The sequence below is a fragment of the Pleurodeles waltl genome, chromosome 3_1, assembly GCF_031143425.1.
Source record: "Pleurodeles waltl isolate 20211129_DDA chromosome 3_1, aPleWal1.hap1.20221129, whole genome shotgun sequence".
Lineage (NCBI taxonomy): Eukaryota > Metazoa > Chordata > Amphibia > Caudata > Salamandridae > Pleurodeles > Pleurodeles waltl.
Window position 1 is genome coordinate 1,551,296,678 of NC_090440.1, and position 21,923 is coordinate 1,551,318,600.

At 44.6% G+C, this 21,923-nt stretch overlaps 2 protein-coding genes across 9 annotated transcripts in view; one reads left to right on the plus strand and one right to left on the minus strand.

Moving 5' to 3' along the window:
* PKP4 (plakophilin 4) overlaps window positions 1–20,121 on the minus strand; it is a 643,120-nt gene extending 622,999 nt beyond the window's left edge. For 2 of the 8 annotated variants that reach the window (XM_069225133.1, XM_069225135.1), the window contains exon 1: window positions 19,899–20,111. The gene's annotated coding sequence lies outside the window, so the exon portion shown is untranslated. Of the gene's footprint in view, window positions 1–19,898 lie in introns of all 8 variants that reach the window. The other 6 variants (XM_069225134.1, XM_069225132.1, XM_069225138.1 and 3 more) reach the window with 4 other exon arrangements.
* Window positions 20,122–20,226: 105 nt separating this feature from the next.
* Window positions 20,227–21,923, plus strand: part of CCDC148 (coiled-coil domain containing 148) — a 777,160-nt gene continuing 775,463 nt past the window's right edge. Inside the window, exon 1 of the mRNA XM_069225141.1 lies at window positions 20,227–20,447. The gene's annotated coding sequence lies outside the window, so the exon portion shown is untranslated. The remainder of the gene's footprint in view (window positions 20,448–21,923) is intronic.

Consider the following 21,923-nt stretch of genomic DNA (forward strand, 5'->3'; position numbering starts at 1 on the left):
GCTTGGCAGTCGGAAGTGTTGGAAACAGGGGCCGAAGGCACGCAGGCTGCAGAATCAAGAAGAAAATTGGAAAGGAGATAGAGCTCTCAAAATATTCGGAGGTTGCTGGAAACCAGAGCATAGGATCTTTACCACCCGTGGGGCTCATAGAAAGATGAAGGCAATACGATATAGCACAACATATCCCTCTTGGGCACACGATTGACTACTCAAGCAAGAGCAAATTTGGATTCGAGAAAGTGGATGAAGGAGGCAGCCCCACCTCTCCTAGCATTGTAAGGCCCAATGGGATCAAAGTGATTGCTGCTAAATTACGGATACTACAGAAATTAATTGTCTAGGTGGAAAAGACAAAGGCCTGCATGCTAAGATTGCCCAATCGCCCACAGCCCAGAAGGATCATAAGATAGGACTCAAACGAAAGGATCTGAATACAAAGAAATAATTTATACATAACTACTTTACAAGAGCAAGGAGGGGAGCAGGAGATCCCAACAACCCTGTGGCTAATGAAACCACACAAATGGTCCATTTACACCAGACCTCCCAATCCTACTTTGGATGCTCCATATAGCCCACCAGGATGTGTTAGAGGCGCGATAAGCTCCAGCCTGGATGCCTCAGCAATAGGTGAATTGCTAGATCTGGCGGACACCGCAGATACTACAAGGAGAGAAAGTAACAATTTCCTCAACAATCTTGGCAGCCTACCTAGCTCCAATGCTTACCTAGCGTGCCACGACTCTGGACATGAGGCAACTAGAACAGCTTCCTTGGCATCAACCTGCCACCATTTGGCGAAAGGGCAGGCCGAGCCTGTAAAAAACAACAAATGGCAAATAGTGGCAGAGATTCACCAGCCGGAGGATTCACCAAAAGTGAATACCTATGTGCATGAAAGCCTAGGCGACAGTCGATCCTGCTCTATCCCCCCCAACAAGGCACAAAGGAAGGGCCCTTGGCATCCTTTTTGACACCAGAATTGGATGAGTGGGTCTCTCAAGAACCCAGTGTGGAAATGCCAGGAAGCGGCAATAAGACTAAGGAGAGGCTAGAAGTGTCTACGGGGGAGGAAAATCAGCAAAACAATGAAAAGGAAGCCGAGGGTAGACCAGATCACATTATAAATAGGATCAATGCATCTTTCCTTGCAGCAGTTAAAGCACTTACCTGGCAATCACATAAGATGGAGATCCATCTAGAACTTACCCAGATGTTGGCCCAAAGCGTACTTGCACTTGACAATAAATTGAGTCCATTAAGTTTAAGCTAGACAAACTGGGCAACGTATGGCAGGTTGAGAATATGTCTAAAGGAACCCACAATGACAAAATAATAGACAAACTATCAACTCTGCCAGAGCTACTAGCTAGACTCATTCAACACTGCACAACTGGAGACTAACCCAACAAAATGGAAAGCGTGCCCCCAGTGGAAAAGCACTGGATCACGGTGCCCTTTGAACCTACCTATAAAAAGGAGACCCTCAGCTTCTACCGAATCAGTGCTTTAAAGGGAAACCTCAACACTCACAGAAGGTGAGGAAGGAAGCAAGGAGATGGAAATCAGACAACATGTAAGCAAGCATAATATACTCTAGGCCGCCAATCGCTGTTGGCGTCAAGGTAGGTGCAAATAGTATAGAAGAGCAAGACTCCAGGGAAATCACCATGACATCAGATTTGCGTGATATCAGGAACAATGAGCAATTAACAAGAAGACAGAATAAGAAATTTAAAAAGAAATCTCTCAAAGTTGCAAGCATAAAAAACACACAAGCAGATTGAACTGCATAGAAAAGGCATCACAGACCTCTGGGTTAGGCCAGTTCAGCTGGAGATCCATCCAATCTTTCAGCAGAGACGACCATCTACTTTGGCTCCCAAAATTTGCTCCAACGCACATACCATTCTAAATGCTAGGGAGGACTTTGGCAGAAAAGGAAAAAACAACCCCCAAATGGGCAAACATGAGGATAGCAGCAGCAGCACAACCCAGGTGGCAGAGGATGGAGTAAGCTCCTTCTTGGAGCTCCACAATGGTGACGGCCATGTAAGGGTCACAGAGTTCTCAACCACAAGCAAACAGGTATCCTCACAGTCTGGTGTTATAGAACCTGCATTGGAAATAGAACAATTTTGCAAGGTTGAGAATGGAGATGCTCTCACAGGAGCCCCCCCCCCCGTACACCCCCCTCTCCCACACTCCACCCCCCTCCCCCAGGAGAATCCTATGAATTATAAGTATTTAGTGAAGGGTGGGACAAGTGCCACTGTAGGTTTAAACCAAGACTCAAAGATGAAGAACAAATTTTGTCTAACAAACCTAATAGAGAGGCAACAATGAAGCCTGGAAGCGGGAAACAATCAGAGGAAGAAGTCTCGCAAGGATCAATTTGGCGAACAATCAGAATAGAATCAGAAGGTGGATGGGAGGAAAGCCCCCCTGTATCTATACAAGTGATCTCGGATACCAGGCAACAATTCCAAGAAGAACTCACACAAGGTGCTTATAATCGAACACATATAGAAGATCTCAAAGGGTAGGGCGTCGGGAGGCAAGCCCTCCGGTAACCGGACAAGCGATCCTGGCAACAACACCAGAAAGAACTGTCTCAAAGTACGAATTATCAAACAATTAGAATAGATCCCAAAGGGAGACAGGAGGCAAGCCCTCCGACACCAAGACATGTTGGGTAAGCCCAGACGTGGGTCCCGTGCTTGCTATGCCACCAGATTCAAGCTAGCCTGGCTGATGAAGGGTGATACCCTGAAACTGGTCCCAGAATGCTTGTTTCTGGTCCAGGGAGGAACTGGTCTGGAAGTTCGGGCTGGACTGTTCCCATGGGGAACAGGGTCAAGACTGATTTGCATATGGGTGGGTCTGAGCTGGAATGGCATAGCAAGCAAAAAAACTGATGGATTAAACCCAGATCTGTGACTGGGGGTGAATGTTTGATTTGTTCTGCATTCCGACCATCTTCTGTTGTTTTTGTATTTGTCGCCCCAAGTGGGAAGGGTATGCCCAGACGTGGGTCGCGTGCTTGCTATGCCACCAGATTCAAGCTAGCCTGGCTGATGAAGGGTGATACCCTGAAACCGGTCCCAGGATGATTGTTTCTGTTCTAGGGAGGACCTGGTCTGGCAGTTCAGGCTGGACTGTTCCCATGGGGAACAGGGTCAAGACTGATTTGCATATGGCTGGGTCTGAGCTGGAATGGCATGGCAAGCAAAAAAACTGATGGATTATACCCAGATCTGTGACTGGGGGTGAATGTTTGATTTGTTCTGCCTTCCGCCCATCTTCTGTCGTTTTTGTACATTGAAAATAAACACTGAAATTCCACATGTATCAAAGGAACAACTAACAATCATTTTCCCCCCCTCATATCCAACTCAAGGACCTTGGAATATACTTAATATCTCAAATATACTTCGGCTGTTGAATCATATACCAGCTTTAGCGTATCTCTCATCAGAGGATCTTTCAACAGTAAATTTTAACACATACGCATGGATCACCCAGAGAAAGTCTACATTAACGACAAGTGCTGACCATGGCACGGTATAAAGAATACTTGAATATGAGGGCTTATTGGAAAACTGGGGTGTAAAAAACAGCAAGCCTGAGACACAACGCTACCCTCGAGATCTGGCCAGGGAACTTAAACCAACACGCTCAACTAAATCTGTCAGCGCCCTGCGAGGGACCCCAAAACTTAAACCTTTGAAAGTAGACAAGAGAATTATTATACACCTGACAAGGCACTTAGGAGAAACTCAAGTGAATGATGCAAGCAATGATGTTAACAAGTGGGATGGTAGGGACTGGCACTGGCTCCCTGAAGCTGTGGCCACCAAAGGGGAAATTAAGGTTTAGTAAAAGATGATCCCTCCAAATGAAGCCAACAAGGTGATTAGAATACTCAGCTGGAATGTGGCTGGCTTGGCCACCCTCATTGCTAGCCCCAATATTGAAGGCATTTTTAAATAATGCAGATATTCTATGCCTACAGAAACTTGGACGCCGGAGCCCAAACCCATATCAGGCTTCTTAACAACACAATCCCAAGCAAAAAAGAAAAGCCTGTTTGGAAGATACATGGGTGGTCTTGCAACATATGTCAAGCTAGACCTAGCGGTTAAGTTGGTGCCTTGGGAGAAATCGACCTGTGATGTGCATGTGATAACCATACACAGTGTAGCTCTCTCCAAAACAAATTACACCAATATCCATCATGAACTTGTACATAAATCGGGAAGACAAGGGTCAAAACTATCCTGGAACTATTAAAGGAGTTCTTAAGTGAATACCTGGACCACGTACATCTAATTCCAGGAGACTTTAACACTCGGCACCTTGGTCAGGAGGCAGGGGTCCCCGGAGATGATATAAGATCAACCCTAGAAACCTTTTCCAAGGAAAATGACCTGAAAACTTCCAATTGGAGCAATACAGTAGCAGGGTCACTGATCCCTACGTTCAGAAATAAATCGACATTGGATTACATCTTCTTAAGCCCAGTCTTACTACACAGATGGGTATGCCATAAGGTGATAGGAAGATCAGAGAGTGATCACAATCCCACAGAAATAGAGATTGACCTCCAAGCACCTAGACTCCTGTCCTACAAAACCAGAGGGCTGCAACTATCAACCAAGCTATGCCCCCTGACAAAAAGGATCAAATGGAGCTTACCCTGCAAGAGGAAATATGATCTATAGAAGTAGGTCAACGGCCCACTGAACCTGGGAAGTGGGACAGGCAGAATTTTGAACTTTTAATTATACTTTGAGTGATTCCACATACATATATACAATTGCAGTCAGGTACAGCATATAATAACAGACGATTCCAAATTAGAACTCAGCTACTAGTCATCATGACCCAGCCCAAAGCTCCACCCACCCTCAACTCCAGGGAATCCAGTCACACTCACACAACTCCCAGCCCTTAATCTTCCTATCAGACACGGTCACTCACCTCTGGTTCACCCGTTTCTTTGACAATTAAATACTGTTTATAGATGCCCCAATGTTTCGCAGGCCTATTTGTTGGGGGGAGCAGTTTACTATAATTATCTGTTTGTGTATTACAGTAAACCATATCTCTATGCCAGTCTGCCATAGTTGCTACTGGACTACGGTCCCATCGCATAACGATGAGTCTTTCGGCCAGCAGCAACCTGATTGCCTTCAGCTTTCTAACCATCTTTGGTAAATGTCTATTCCATCCCAGAAGGGCTATCATTGGCTCAGGGTCCAGTAGCTGTCCGTCTATCGTTCCCAGCTCACAAAACACTGCTCTCCAGAAGTGCTGCACCCCTTCACAGGCCTACAGAGTCTAAGGGGGGTGTAGTATACTCTATTTAAGAATTTTAAATGAATGAGACGATGTCTGCCATTCAGAGAGATTGTGCGTGTTACTGAGCAGCAACAGCGCCATTGATCGTCTGTTATCTGTACCTCTAGCTCTCTTTGCCGCTCCAGTCGCGCCGCTGCCAGCTCATGAACACGCGCCTTCTGTATTTGCATATACAAGCAGGAGACCAATCGTCGAGGCTGGTTGTTCAATACCACTACTGAGAGAGCCTTTACGTCCGGGAGTTCATGCATATCATCCCCTAACATTGCAGCCATAGCAGGCCTCACCCTGAGGTACTGATAGAGAAGCAGCGCAGTAGGCCTGGTAGTTTGATTTTCTATTGAGTCCCAGGGACAGGCAGAATTAGTGACCAGTGGGCAAATACAATTAGGAATTTACATGAGTCACTATGCACATCTACTCACCAAAGGACTGCAGGAAGCAAAAGACAAAATATAGGTTCACAACAGTTAGGGAATACAGACAGTTTAAGTGGAAATGTAGGCAGGCAGAAGAATATTGCAGAAAGAATAAATCCACCTACGGACATTTGGCATTCCTTGCCGCGATAATCGCATCTTTAGAAAAGTGCCAGATGAGATCATACAAAAGGATAATTCAGATCCCTATCTTAACCTGACACACAGGGCTACATTTAGAGTTTAATAAAACAAAAATGGACACCCTGTCTAAAATGGACATAATCAAGCTCTTTCATGATGTCTGTAGGGCCAATAAGGACAGACTGAGGGGTTCCCTGAATATAGTCTTTAAGGATCACTCAAGTAGTTTGGCCATCTATCTCAAGCAAGCCGAGGAATATTTCAACTTAGTTCCCACCTATGCTCTGGATCCTCTCCTATAGAAGGCCCTCCTAAAAAAAAAAAAGACTTTGAAAGACCAGGGAATACAAAAAGGTCTAGAGAAAATTATATAGCCATAATCAGGAATATCACCAGAGAAAAGGGCTTGGAAGAGTCTTACTTGACCAACAATGTCCAACCATATATGAAAACAGCTCTGGGAGCCCATGTGTTTCAGAATATTTTATTAATGAGTCTCCCAATACTCCCAGTCAGGGATTTTAGATGCAACTTGAAGTCTGCATGGGACGATTCTCAAGATTGTGCATTATGCAAATACCATTCTGAATCTATAAGACACCTAGGCCCTCATTCTGACCCTGGCGGTCTTTGACCGCCAGGGCGGAGGACCGCGGGAGCACCGCCGACAAGCCGGCGGTGCTTCAACGGGGATTCCGACCGCGGCGGTAAAGCCGCGGTCGGACCGGCACCACTGGCGGGGTCCCGCCAGTGTACCGCGGCCCCATTGAATCCTCCGCGGCGGCGCAGCTTGCTGCACCGCCGCGGGGATTCTGACCCCCCCTACCGCCATCCAGATCCCGGCGGTCGGACCGCCGAGATCCGGATGGCGGTAGGGGGGGTCGCGGGGCCCCTGGGGGCCCCTGCAGTGCCCATGCCACTGGCATGGGCATTGCAGGGGCCCCCGTAAGAGGGCCCCTACATGTATTTCACTGTCTGCTGCGCAGACAGTGAAATACGCGACGGGTGCAACTGCACCCGTCGCACAGCTTCCACTCCGCCGGCTCGATTCCGAGCCGGCTTCATCGTGGAGGCCTCTTTCCCGCTGGGCTGGCTGGCGGTCTGAACGAGACCGCCCACCAGCCCAGCGGGAAAGTCAGAATTACCGCCGCGGTCTTTCGACCGCGGAACGGTAACCTGACGGCGGGACTTTGGCGGGCGGCCTCCGCCGCCCGCCAAGGTCAGAATGAGGGCCCTAGTATGTTGCTGCCCGCAATTGGCCTTGGAGAGACGCCTTCTACTAAAACCGCTTTTCCTGTAATATGGAGTGAGATCATGCACTGATGCCATAAAGCTACTATTCAGGGCCGATATCCCAATGGAAATTGCTCGCTATGGAACATTTTTTACTAATAGGAGGCTGGCCCTACAGAATGCCCGGAGCCTCTAACATGCAGAAACTAAAAGGGGGAGAGGCAGCCACTAAAGAAACATCATTTAAAAAGTGGCTCACTCACCCATGAAAGGCCCACGATAGCATTAGACTTTGAGCTAGACATTGGATTGATAGGACAGACTTGGCACCCCTGTTTGAACTTTCAGGGCATACTATTGTGTATTACTACTGGGCTTCCTGCGCCTTTCTCACTCATAGAAAGCTCCTTGATAGTTTGAGACTCTGAGCTAGACTTTGAAGCGATAGGCCAGACAGGAAATCTCGGTTTCTTCTTTCAGCTCTTACTATTGTGCATTACTTTACTTGGTCATTCCCGTGGCTATCTCAATCTTCAGACTGTAGGGAAGTCTGGTATAGGCAAACATTCCGCCATGGCTGCGCCTCTGGACTGCACACTAAAGGATGAGACTATGCGACAACATCATGCACTTCCTACCATTGGCACTTTAGTTTTCAGTTTTTAGATCTCCTATAATTGTTAATTTTATTAGACGTTATAACCTCCTTTTGCTTGCGCCTCCACACAGACAGCACTATAGGTAGAATGATCATATGCTTAAAGTCATTAGAATGGATAACAAGGACAGGCTTCTGATTCGAGCACACTTTGCACTCTTCACATGACACTTGCAATTGAATGCAGTGAGGCTGAGGAGATTGCATAAGTATAGAAGCCTTTTATGGTAAAGTATTTGTATTTAATGCAATGATTTTAAGTAATTATGCCATAAAAGCTACTACTAAAAACCACTTTGGTTGGCCAGCAACGGACTTTGATCTTTTAGTACAAGCACCGGAACATTTTATGACCTCTGTCTTCGAAGAATTCCTAGGCATATTGCAGCATATTTAAGAGTGACCCGGTTTTCAAGACAGGTCTTGGGCTCAACATCAAGACATTGTTAATGTTGGCTGACAGAAATATGATAAAGTTGAGCCGCATGATGATCCAGCATGATACCTATGGTTAAAATCAACTGTTTAAAAAAGGTTAAAGGTCTATAAGGCCGTGTTTGGAAGAGAAAAGCTATCAGAACGCAGCACCGCTGGGGGTTTTAGCAGCCAAAATACTTTTCTACACGTCAATAGTCTTCATTAACTATTCCCCATTAGTTTAGAATCAGAGATAGAGCAGGGTGACAAAAACTCACAGGTTACCTCCCAAGTTCACAACAAAAGAGTACCTTAGTGATCGATACGGAGAAAAGAATTGTCTCATCATACTAGGAACCTGAATTAGATTTTAGACCCTTCCTAACAGTTCACAATTAAATTGATAAATCACGTTTACAGAAAAAGATATGTTACACAGATTGGGTACGGCACATTGTTCCTCTTCCACCTGGTCTCCGTCAGCTGTTTAATGTCTCTAAGTGGAAATACTTCTCTATTTGCTGAGAGTTTTCCTTACTGCAGAGGCAAAAAAAATGAAGGTACAGTGGAAACTAGGTTTTGTAACCTTACACTACACTGCGCACCAGTGGGTCAAACTTGGTGCATGTGTCAACACATCCTTTCTCACTTGAAAGTGAAAACTTGTACCACGTTCCCAAGTGCGCTAATGTCGCCTTGTTATTTTTCCAAAGCAACAGTGTCCTCCCCAGTCCTGTGCCTTCCCTGGCTTAGGATCCTTACAGCCTCCTGATCCATTATTGGTGTCTCTCCAAAAACTTGTTGCACATCCTAATGCTGCAGACTCACAACCTTCTCTCTAGTCCAGTCACCGGTCATTGGTCTACCCAGTACAAGGTAATCATTCAATCGTTCTCATAGTAAGTGTATTTCCAGTCTTATTCTATTGATACCGTTTCCACGCCAAGTCATGGGCTTCTTTTCACCCCAGTGAACTCATATACCTTAACAGCACTCCCTGCAGTCCCAGTAACATTATTCTCACAGTCTCAGTAAAAGAGAATCATCACGCTTTGTGACAAGTCCTCATGTCAAACACAGGCACACTGAAGCACGTTCATTCCGCACGGCTGCATTTTCCACTGGGTACTCACCAGAACTCATGACTGAGCTGCACATTCACCGGTCCAGTGCATTTCCTGGCCCACTGTTCCAGTGACAGTGCATATCTACACCTCTATTCCAGTGATGGGGCACTGTCCTTCAGTGGAGACTGCATAAGCCATGACAATGTGAATTTGCCTATGTTAACAAGATTGTTTACAGCCTTCTCAAGGTTTCATAAAATTACACACCTACAGCTGGTTTTCTGACGATTACGAAAAAAGTGACCAAAAGGTGTACTATTATTGCACGGCAGAAAACTTGGATGGATGAGGACTAACAATCACAAGATAAAGTTTATACCGACTTAAGGTAGCAGACAGGTCAAATCTAAATGTTTATGTCACAAACATAAATGTCCCTGGTGCATAAAGGTCAATCTATGGATGCGAAAGTTCTCCAATAAAAATCCCCTCCACCTAATACCACAAGATGGGAAACAATCTATTCCTTTCTGTCCAGCTAGGAAGGTGCCACTTAGACTCCCCGAATTGTGTAAAACACTGAAATTATTTCCCAAAATAAAGATGAGGGGTGTTGTATTTGGAGCAATGGCTGGCATTAATCCTTCTTGAAATTTGTTTATGACCAGGATTTTGTAAATAGTGCTAAATATGATGGTGGGCTTAGCAATTCCTTCTTTTTAAAACATTTGATTGCTTTTTGTTTTTGAAACTGTGCATCTTGTACTTGCGTTCTATCTTTGTTTAAATTTTAATGTTATACCAGCCTGTCAGATACAGAGCTACTTAGCACAATGGAACAGTTTTAAACTGCCTTTTCCATGAGTAAACGTAATTTGGGAGACTGCTTTAAATTAAGATATTTAACGTAGTTTTAGTCTTGTTTTTAGAAGCTTCTGGCTTAAGAAAATAGATTATTATATTTCAACTTTAATGCACCTTAAATCTCACGCCAGCAATGGCGAAAGTCATGAAGGTTAATTTATTCTCCACGTTCCAGTCCAGGAAACTTCTGCATATATTGCACTCTATCGTAACTATTATTGCAGATATTACTACTCATTATTGCTACTGGATATGGAATCTTAGCATCCTAAAGCTGCATCTAAAAATTATAATCGAAATATACAAAAATCAGCATTAAAATGATCTGCCTTGCCTAGGTGTCCATCAAAATACTTTGCCCTACATTATCTGAGCAAAAGCGGGCTGTGCCACAGATGAAATGTCCATACAAATTCTGCACGTAAAATGCAACAATTCTAAGAATGGGTGCCAAGAAATAAATGGTTACCAGAATACTGAGCCGAAAAAATGTAGCATCTTAATATTGTGCCTCGGAGAAGTTGCATGTTGGAATGTTCTGCTCAATTTGGAAAGCCTTCATCTACGTGGGCACTGGAATGCTGATGTGTTTTTGTGACTCTTGTATATTCATAGATGGAAAGTGCTCTAGCACGTACCATGATCGACTGACTTTACAGAATCAGGTGCCATCTAGCTAAGCCAACAGGCTCACATGTATCTGGCGGAGATTGAGCACCTCACTTAAAGCAGAAATCACGAGTGGATGAACAAAATGATCACTGCCAGAGTCATTATATGGGTGAACAGCAGGTATCCGCTTAACTGCTAGACATACCTTTCTGGTAGTGCCCTCCATTACTTATCTGCATGACAGGCTGAGATGTGGTCTGTGGTTCATGGTTTTTCCAATGACGATGGTTCAGGGGCAACCTGACCAAGCAGGATGGGAAAACAGAACAATCTCAGTGTACGTTGTAATCGATTCTTGCCACTGGTGTCATTGACCGAACATGGCTCTATTTCTGTCATACAAGTGTATTAGGAGGAAAGCATGACGATCCAAAACGGGAGCATCCTAGCTCTATCAATAGCCCTAAAAGAACTTACATAAGATTCTAAGCTCTTTAGGCACTTCATGGTTCTGCACAAAGAACAAGGTACACAACAAGCAGGAGAGGAATTTCCTAAATGCAATGAAACTGATCGATTAGTGATGGGTTAAAGGAATTGATTTCCGAAGACAGGTATGTTTCAAATCAACGGCACATTGAGCACAATGGATTACGCGCTAATGTTTACTGTTGACCTAATATTAGTGTAGAAAAGCGTCAGTGTCTGATCATGCTGCTAGCATGGTACTAGTCAGCAGACAGAAACACAGGAGCATTCATGATGGCTCCATTCTTCATTGTACACAGAAACAGTATGACATTTTTTGTGCAGCAGGGATGAAGAATTTACGGATGACAGCTGGTTATCAACAACAACTGAGACCACGTTATGCCTGGCACTGAGACGACCAATAGTGTTTGCTATTTTATTTGAAGCTATGGTAGCTGAATATATTACAGTTCAAAGAAATTATAATAAATGTAGCCATCTGTTAACAAAAGATCTGTGGATAACCTGTACCGCAGGAACAACCTATTAGCATGCAGAAAAGCAACTATTCTGGTCTATTAAAGAGGAGAAAGGTGATAGAGAAATCTATAAACAACTTTAAATTCACTTGTCACATCCAGGAAATAGGTTATTAGGGAGTATATTGAATGTTGCTGTATTATTTTCTATACCATCAGAACAAGCTCTCCCTTCTTTCCTCACTTCCCTGTCCGAGGATCTATGCAGCAGGGGAGAACCTTAAATATTTTGGATGCGGAGGGTAACGTGCGTAATTGACTTCACATAGTGATCCTTTGTAATCTCAAATTGCACTTTTTGTCAGTTACAACATTCAATTTAAAAAACATGCTACGGTCGGGTAAACTGCCAAGAGTGACCACAGACAAATTGACCCTCCTCAAAACGCTCTGAGGGGAGGTGGCTATAGTGGACACAGAAGGGTATGTGGTAGGCAGACAACTTGGAAAGAAAAGTGAGGTTATGACGCTTCGAGGGTGTGTCTCTGAGGTCTATTTATAATAAATGTTATGGCAACTGACCCAAAATATGCAATACCAAAACATACTATATGGGGGGGGGGGGGCGGGGGGAGGGGAAGACCTTCAGCAAAACTGATATACATGGAAATTGCCATCATCAGGAACCTAAATAAAAAAGACTGATTCCTGTTTACAGCAACAATAGGTAACCAAGACTTCTCTTCAAAGTGCTTCCCACAAGAGGCGCCCAATAGGCAGGGGTCAGCTTTTAGCCTGTAGCCCCCACCCCAGAACTAGAGGACTTTAAACGATTCTTAAGCATCACAGAGTAGGAGGGTTTTTGGTACATCCATATTGCACACATGATCACAAACAGAGAAGTCTAGGAACTGAATTCCAGATCTTGAATGGCAGTAGAGCTCATTTTTCCTCAGCCTTCTACGCAAAGTTTTGTGAAGCTTGTAATAGTCTCTTGTACTTGTGGGAGACATTAGAACATTGATGCACATGAAGAGTTGGAGTGGGGTGGGGTATTTTATGAACAACTGGGCAAGACATTATTGGAAGGCACAGACATCATCCACCCGGAAAAGTCTTGGTCATGATTCGAAGATAATACATATCGGTTGCACCCAAGCAAAAGGTCCTTCGAGAATATCCTAAAGACAGCCCTGTCACAGGACCCACAAGAAGCCCTGTTGGGCGCCAGTAGATTATAGTACTAACATGATCCACTCTCAGACTAGCTTCTTGATCACCAACGTTCTGCTAACAGCTTGGCTTATATTTCCAGTGGAAGTCCCCTGCTAAGCCCTCACTTGTTCTATGATGGAACAAAACATGGGATGCAACAAAGACACATTTCATCTTTTTTCCCCAATTGCATGACATCATATCTAACTGCATTGTATCCAGTAGTGCCCATATGCATTTAAGGTTACTTCTTGAAACCAATGTACCACTGACCTATATACCTTGCCATCACTATCCAGTATTTAGACCACAATGGACATTAAGAAAACAACTTGAATCATGCAAGATCAAGACCACAGGGTGTGCTACACTTAGACGATCAAACAGTCTTACAATTGCCTAACAAGTTTTGGTTTTGAAAATGTTTTTGATAAGCTCAATGCTTTTTAGGGTCGAGTCTGCATCTAGCGAGACGCTTTAGGTATTAGAAAAGGGATCGGAGCCCCATCGACGTCACGTCAGTGCCTTTCATTGGCAAGTTGGCTTGCCCGTTAGAATCCGCTTCTTTTGATTAGTGGAAGGCACACTTACGTCATGCCTTTTCCGGTGGTTAGCCCTCCTCGAGCACAGTGACAAAGTACAGAAAACATGCGAGGCTCTCTGGGTTTGTGGACTACTTTTTCTCTATTTTCGCAGCACGATCTCACTGGGCAGAAGGCGAGCACTCCGCATACTATCGACCTTGTTACACAGTTAATTGCAGTTTTGCCGGTTACGTTCATAATTGCACTTTTGCTGATAGGTATTATTACGTGTGAACTGTAGCAGCGCAATTGCGCTGTTTTTTTCTTTTAATGCAAGAAAAGTCCGGTTGGGAGTTTACAACTGTGAACAGCTGTAACTCCGACAAATGCGAGACCCTAGTGCATTGCAAATGCTTGTTCTTAAAATGCTTCTGGAATGGTTAACAGGTTGTGAACATGAATAGTTGGTTCTAGAACGGTGACATACATAAGCCAAGGGTAAGAGCAAAGCCTAATCCAGGGGTAAGCAAAATATTAAGCAGTAGCACAGTTAAGTGTGAGCAAAATGATGCTTGCCAAATCCTGGAATTTCCCATTTCGCTAATTTTATCATTATACAAGTTTGCACAATTTTTGTTGCAAGAAACTTGAAAGCAAAGAAAATGTTTACATGAGACATCCTTTTTGAACCAGACTTCTGCTAGTAACTTGCGTAACTTGTATACACAGCATATGCATGCTCTTAAGTAACAGAGTCAGGTCAGATACATGTAACCTGAGTTTTCAGCTGAAACTCTTTTTATGAAATCTAAACAGCAGAAAACCGTGAGACAACACAGCCATCCAATAATGAGCAATGGGCTGACTCAAAGTCACCTTCAGGTATATGTAATAGATTCGAAACAATTGGGGTCTGGCTGGGAGCTAAAGCTATAAGTAGCCATTACTCAAAAAGAGAGGAAACCTATAAATTATTCTTCTAAAATCTGATTGTTAACTTGGAAAGACCTGCGGCTTTTAGAACAGTGCATGTGAAGTAAACATGGATTTGTGACATAAAATATATCCTCAAAAAAATGATCATTTTCTACCCTGTTTGAATTACTTTTAAGAAGTTTGTTTTACTTTCCTGTTGCGGACAAAAGCCCTTCCCCAGTTTATCAATCGGGGATGTTCACACAATTTAGATAAAAGTGTAACCTCTTTAAAATGTCTAAATACAGTAGTTAATATCAGTAAAAAGCAAATCATTATTTTGTAAAGTGTCTGGTACAAAAGTGCACCCAGAGTGCAGTGATTGCTGATTTTAACACAAATGTGTATTTCTAACTCAAATGCATAGCATGACTAAAATAACAAATGATGCAGCAGATGCTGGATGTGGTTGCCAATGTGGCAAATTTACATTCAGAATGAAAAAGCTACTACTAAGAATCACGTTTTCCAGTAGCTTGATCTATTATTCATACCACGTACTGCACAGTAGCAGGATGGCAACTTACTGCAGCTTTACAAAACACTAAACAAAGGACATAACTGTTGGTAAAACCCAGACAATTAGAGAAATGTAGTGGGCTCATCTTAGAACATAAAAGGGTTAAAGGTAAACTTCAGTAAGTGAGACAACTGGAAGCCCTGATAACATAAGTGCTGTACATGGCTGCAATGCTCAGTACATTACAGCAGTTGCAGACTGTGCACCATACAGACTAAGAGCCACATTACAGGTGTCAACACTACAGTGGTGATGGGTGTCAAGGGATGAGAAGGCATATAGTAGTCATGGGTTTGGCAAGCTAACTGATAGATGGTCACATATGTCCAGTACTTTCTGGAAAGTGAACAGTCCAGAACCGCTTTGGACTTCTTCAGGGACAACAAGGATCTCCATCATCTCATAGTTCACAGAAACAAAATTCAAGAAGCCACCACACTCAATCCACACCATCAACATACTCCCACCCTGACCACGTCTTATGTTAATACAGTTGTTCTTATTTAGACTTGAGAGCAGACAACCAAGCTAGACAACAGAGCCATTCAATCATGAGCAATGGACTGAGTCAGTCACCTTCAAGTATATCTAATACATTGGAACAAATATGGTAGCGGACAGAGCTGAACCTATATGTAGGCATGACTCAAAAAGAAAGACAATGTGATAATTATTCTTCTAAAATCTGAGTGTTCTCTTGAGCCTTAGACCATGAAAAAAAGCTAACTGACGTGGTTAGAATACAAGAATATACCTTCTAACTTGTGAGTAATGACATGCCCGACTATCAAATATTGTGCTGCGTGTTCTTCATAATGTACCAATTCTTGTAACGACAAAAGGAGATAAAGTACTGTCAAACATTCTGCTGCATGTTCTTCATAATGTACAAATTCTTGTAACATAAAATTGTCTCAACTCTGCTGCATTATTTGGCCTTAAAGTCCTGCATACTTCCAGTGGCCCTGCCAATTACCAACATGGCCTTGGCATTAAAGATGCTAGGTGGACGCACAACACTGCGGCCTTTTAGCACAACCCACCGTCCAGATTCTTACAGTGAGGTGCTGACTTTCTAGGGCTCACCGTAAGTTGGCAAAGCGAGCAGATAACCTGAACACATACTAGCAAATGATGGTTGTATGTCACAATAACAAAGTCAAGAATATCAAGCTGCACGTAGATCGACTCGACAATCTCGACTACCAACGTATCAAGATAAGCATAAAAGGGAAAAGCATTACTATTCTCAATTTCATATGTACCTGCCTTGAAGATATATTAGTAGTCGAGAATGGGGAGTCAGTATTAGTTAGTAGATATTGGTATTGAACTGCAGCTAGCACACCACAGGGTGAGTAGTGCGCTTAACTGGGTGAATAGTGCGCTTAAATATCTGATTGATTGATGTGCTAAACCTATTTTGTAACGAAATGGGGGATTTTAAGACAAATGGTCTGTTAAACTGACCAACATTGAAAGCCTTCAATGCTGCTGGAAGCATGAAATTTTTTTAGATGTAATGGCGACAGGAGGATGGCCTCACAGGGAAATTTAACCCACAACTCAAGGAACCTCAATTGAAAAAACAGGACAGTTTTCTTAAACAACATCCTGGGGTTGTTTTGTGGTTTGAAAATAAGGCTGTATTGTTCAGATAAGAGTTACTTTAAGCTGTTTAAAGAAAGGGCAAATGGTACAGTAGTGTGATGTGCCTGAGAGAAAAATAAGGAGAAAAGTAAAACAGGTGGGAAGGCAGGGCAGTGAAAGGGAGCACGAATAATAAAACCCCTCAAATTAAGAAGCATGTAAAGTAATACGAATCTAATAAATCTGTAAACAGCAGCGATCGATGGGGCCGCCACTTAGAGTTCAACACGGCAGGATCAAGAATCCGTGGACAGGCCAAACACGGCCGACAGGCCTGCGACAAAAAAATGAAAACACCAAGCAAAGAAATGCAGTTTTTCATTAGCACGCTAGTGGAAGGTCGTGGCCAAAACCTACACGCAGACATGCGAACACGAACAGCATGTGGAAATCTGATAGCACCGGCGTTTGTTTTCATTGCGTTGGCACAGAAAAAATAAGTCGAATTCATACATTTTAACACTGAAAAGCCTAAAATACCCAGATGAAGCATACATCAATTAGAAGCATGATTAATGCATTGTTTCATCGTAGATGGTGTTAATTGTTAGTGGCAAGACATCCCGGGTGTTGCTAGCTATGTTCTGGGGCTTTCCCATCCAATGTAGTCATCTCCTTTACAGGGCTCCCCGGCGGCTCTTGAAGCCTGCCGTGCCAAAACGGTTCACACGCATTTTATTAAAACTTAATGGTTATTGACAGGAAACAAACGGGCTGAGGCAGTGGGAGGCTAGCGTATTCCGCGCCGACATCTGGGCGTGCAAAAAGCGGCTGCAGCCAGGAGCGCAGCTATCAATAGTGATGGAATGTGTGGTGGCGCCGAGACCGTTGTGCCTTGGTGCGTGAGCGACCCTCGACACAGAAACATTGCAGGCGCGGGATTAACCAAGAACAATGTATTCATGCAACCGAACTCCGATTTTTGATTGTGGATCATCATTAATTCCGGGGTCGTAGCTTCCAATAGTGCAGTGGGTGCGGTGACACCGGGTCCGGGTTTTTTTTTATTTTTTTGAGGGGAAAGGGGTAATAGGGCAATACAATTTTATTTTACTTAATTCCCAACCCCGTGACCAGTGAGGCCCAATACCGTTCATGAGTTAGGGCCCACTGTTCCCGAGCTACCCCCCTGAACTCCAACCTCTTGCAGGTGGTGGATAAACCAGGAGGGGGACAAGCGATTGCTTTCCCGAGGCGTGGATATAGCAGATGCAGTAGCACCGGGGGCAGAGGATGTGAACGGGAAACTCCACTCTAATTGTGACTGCCTTTCATCACGCCACACTGAGGATCTGGGACCCAATTCATTGCCTGCATTAGGGCCAAATGGCGCCCTTGCTATGCTATTTATGCGTGCATTTAAAAAAAAAAAAAAAAACTGAAAGAACCCGACCGATGAAAGGGTTATTCAAAACGTGGTAGGGGAAGGCTCGTGGTTCGCTTTGCAAGTGAAACTCAAAACGCATAGCAAACGAAAGCACACAAGACATTGACCTGCTACAAAAAAAAAAGGCAAGTGAACACGAAAAGTTGGGAAATATTCAAACACACGTTTGTCCCTTTAAAGGCTTCTTACAAAACCGCAGGAAACTATTTCCTGTTAACATTCATCACGGGATGTTGTGTTATTGTTGCTAGATGTGAACATTTCCTGAAAAAGGGCACTCGTTTTCTCTGCCGGATCAAGGTAAACAACAAGGATTTGTTTATGTTTTGGGTAATGTTGTGCTGTAAAGCCACCGTGTCATGGTCAGGTTGTTTGTTTTAGGAGGGCCTGTCTCTGCCTGGCAGCTGGAATAGCAGCTTTGCTTGGCCAGTCTGGGGGAAGGGAAGGTTCCTTGAAATCTAGGGTCAAGCACTTGGCTAGTTATGTCCTGCTCCTGGTGTAACATGTCGGGGTCACGCCTAGCTAGACTGGCAGTACCACACAGCACTATATCCCCCATCCATGCCTACACAGTGTTTGCTCTGTTCTCACAGCGTACCCGCCCTACAGTGTATACAAAACAGTCAAGACGTGTTAGTGCGCACACTGCGGCGAAGCGCCGGCTCCCAGACAGGCCAGGGCAAGACACACCAGTTCTCAGAGGGGAAACAGGGAGCAAGGCGGTCAAATGGATGAAGAACGCCCAGCAGGAACCTTCCGCTCTTACGCGTGTCCCTCTTGTCAACCGAAAGCTCTGATCCATACTGGGATGGCAAGCCCAACTCCACCCCCTAGCAAAGCTTAGCGCCGGTTCGTGTGGATCTTGTAAATACAACTGTAAATTCACCAGAAGAGACTTTCAAGGGCTCAGTGTGGATTTATAATATACGACGTGCGTTCCACATACATGTGTGAGACTGAGCAGTGCTGGAAGATGGGCGGCTAACTACACCGGGTTGCGTTCCATCAGCGACCAGTTTTCTTTTTTTTTGGGGGGGGGGGGGGGGGGGCGTGATTAACGCTGCAGCTCCCCTTCAGCCGGTGAGCTGACCTGGGCCGAGCTCTCTCCGAGCATTGCTGGCATTCCTAAGCACAGGCAGAGGAAGCCTGAAGCTCGCCCGCCCTTCCTCCCTGGGCACACAGGCACACCTGCAATGGGCCCACCGCCCACGAGGAATCGGCGGCCCCGCCCGCACAAAATACACCAGATCCGCCCCGAACGGCCTGCCCACCTCCCAGGAAGATCATCAACTTCCTAGAGTGTGGATCGAGCAGCGGCCGCTGAGAGACCTGCAGTGTGCCCGCCTCTCACCTCAGGACAAGCCGCCCTGCGGCACAGGCAGCGTAAAGCACCCGGAGGCTGGGGTTAGGCACATCAGGGGGAGAGATCACACCCCCGCCCCAAGCCTAGGCACACCACAGCCACTCCAAATTATAGGGAAATGCAGCAGCACTCTCAAAGACGTGTGGATTCCCTCTTCACCCACTCTACCAACGACTTGACACGACCATAAAAACATTTAATCCCTCAGTCGGGCATCTTACTAGCAGCATTATAGCAAGCACACCCCTAGCATTTCTCACTGGGCATGCGTTCGCATGGTGCTCGCTAACACAGTCATTAAACCTACTATGAGAAGGCGCCCATACCCTGGCACGAACCGTGTGCGTACTCCATAGTTTCCAAAACAGATCACTAGAAAGTACCAAAAAAATCCTTTACACACCCAATGAATTACATGTTGGTCATAAAACAGGCATTCATAAAATCTCTTAAATATATATTAAATAAATTGTCAAAGCAGACGTCCAGTCCACTCGCAAGGCAGACTCCTGCCCAGCACGTCTTTAGGCACTCACCTGGCAGGTCAGGCCGCCCTCCACTCTGGTCCCCGAGGGATCATTGACGGTTCTTGCTGATGAAGCTGAATGCCCATGCAAACATGAATGAATATACATCAAACACCCTCACATACCCCCGACGGTAAAAGGCCAAAGCTGGAATCTTATCCGGTCTCCATGGTACGCAGAGGAACTGGAGCCCTCCTCCCTCTCGTACCACGGCTCAGCGAGGGAGGCGGGAGTGAGGGGGCGGGGTTTGTGATGCCATGACGTTCCCTTTCGCAACGTGGCCGCGCGATTGGAGGAGCGTGATAGACCCAGATTCATAATAGGGAAGTTCCAGTCTGCCTGACTGACCAATGGCCGAAGGCGGCGGGTTGCTATAGTGATGGATGCTGTTTAGCAGAGCGCGGAGAAAGCTATGAGTGTATCTGCAGGGATCCATGGCGAACCCTGAATATGTCAAATGGTAACCCCGCGCATCACATTGAAAAATTCAAAGCAGTGCCTATCCAGCTCTCTGCCTTTGTACGGGAAAGCAGCCGTCTCCCTTTGGCGCAACTACAGGTAAAACATGGTGGCAACCTCCATTCCGTGTTGTTGTTTTAAAGGGTCAATAGGCTGAATAATGTCGCTTTATGTTGCAAAACCCAAACTCACACAATCAAAGGAATATCGCCGAAAACGGTTGATGATTTTAGTGAGGCAGCACTGGGTGAAATGAACTTCTTCTCGCTTAACTATATGGCCCCTTTAAGAGTCCAGATAGTGATTGTCATGTTCCTGCTCTTTCAGTAATGGAAGATGTAATACTGAAATACTCTGACGGGGATGTAACGTAGCCATGGTCCGTGATACAGCCCAGCTGCACTGTACCATGCTTCAACGCAATAATAACAAGTAGAGACCATCTGATAAGCATTTTCCTAATTGGTACGTGCTGGACAGAATAAGAAACATGTCTGCTCTCTTCCCCATCCATCGCTGGTCTGGCTTGCCTCGCCTCAAAGTTCCACCTCACCACACCGTTTTGTAGCCTAAACACGTCTGTGACCCTCTCGTACCAGATCTACAACAGACTTCCTCAGAGCTTGTGGGATGTCCAGTTGAGCCCCTCAGGGCGTTAACCTATTTATATTAATACTCGTTACCTTAGCTCTTGAAAATGCGATTTCTCAGGTCAAGTATTGATGATTTGCTAATGCATTGCCACGACAACACTGATTTGACGTGTAGGTTGCATGTAGTTTGTGTGTGATTTGTTCACAAACAACAGTGCAAAGTTATTATGTAAAATGTAAATTCCATATGTTCCTCAGTGATGTTTATATGTGTGAGATAATTTTAATTTATGGTGGGATGTGTTGCCTATATGTGTGTATGTTACGCATTCACAACAGTGAAGGCAAAACACAGTTTTTGGTTGCAAACCGAATCTCCATAGGTTCAACCGCGCGGTTGTGTCTATTCTTAAGCTGCTAAGGCACAGCCTTTTGCCACACTTACTGGTAGGATGTACGCTAGTTTGTGTGTATTTGTTTCTGAGTGTAAGTGTTGAGTGGAGTGTTCATGAACATTGTAAATTGTGTAAAGTTTTGTGTTTAAAATTGATACGTCATATGTTTCATTTTGGCTCAGGTATGTGTACTGTATGTCCCTTGTGTGTCCTTTACTACTGTTTGCAAACAGTAATAATGGTGCAAAGAACAACATGCGTCTCATTCAACAGTTATGTTTCTTAGATAACACATTGGATTTCATTGGGTGTTCACCGAGGCATAGGATTGAATCATGCTGACGAGGGACACACAAACCTCCCTTTAAATGTGTATTCATTGTTCTGTTTAATTTGAGTTAATGAGCACATACTTTTATATATCCCATTGCTAATGCATCTACTGCACATCCATGTATTTGCAAACTGTTAGGAAAATATACATACCTTGACATGCGCACTAGAACATCACAATTTCCTTATGTGTCTAAAGTGGCTGACGGCGGGGGGCACTAGCGAGCTCACCCGCAAAATGACCGCCTTCTAGG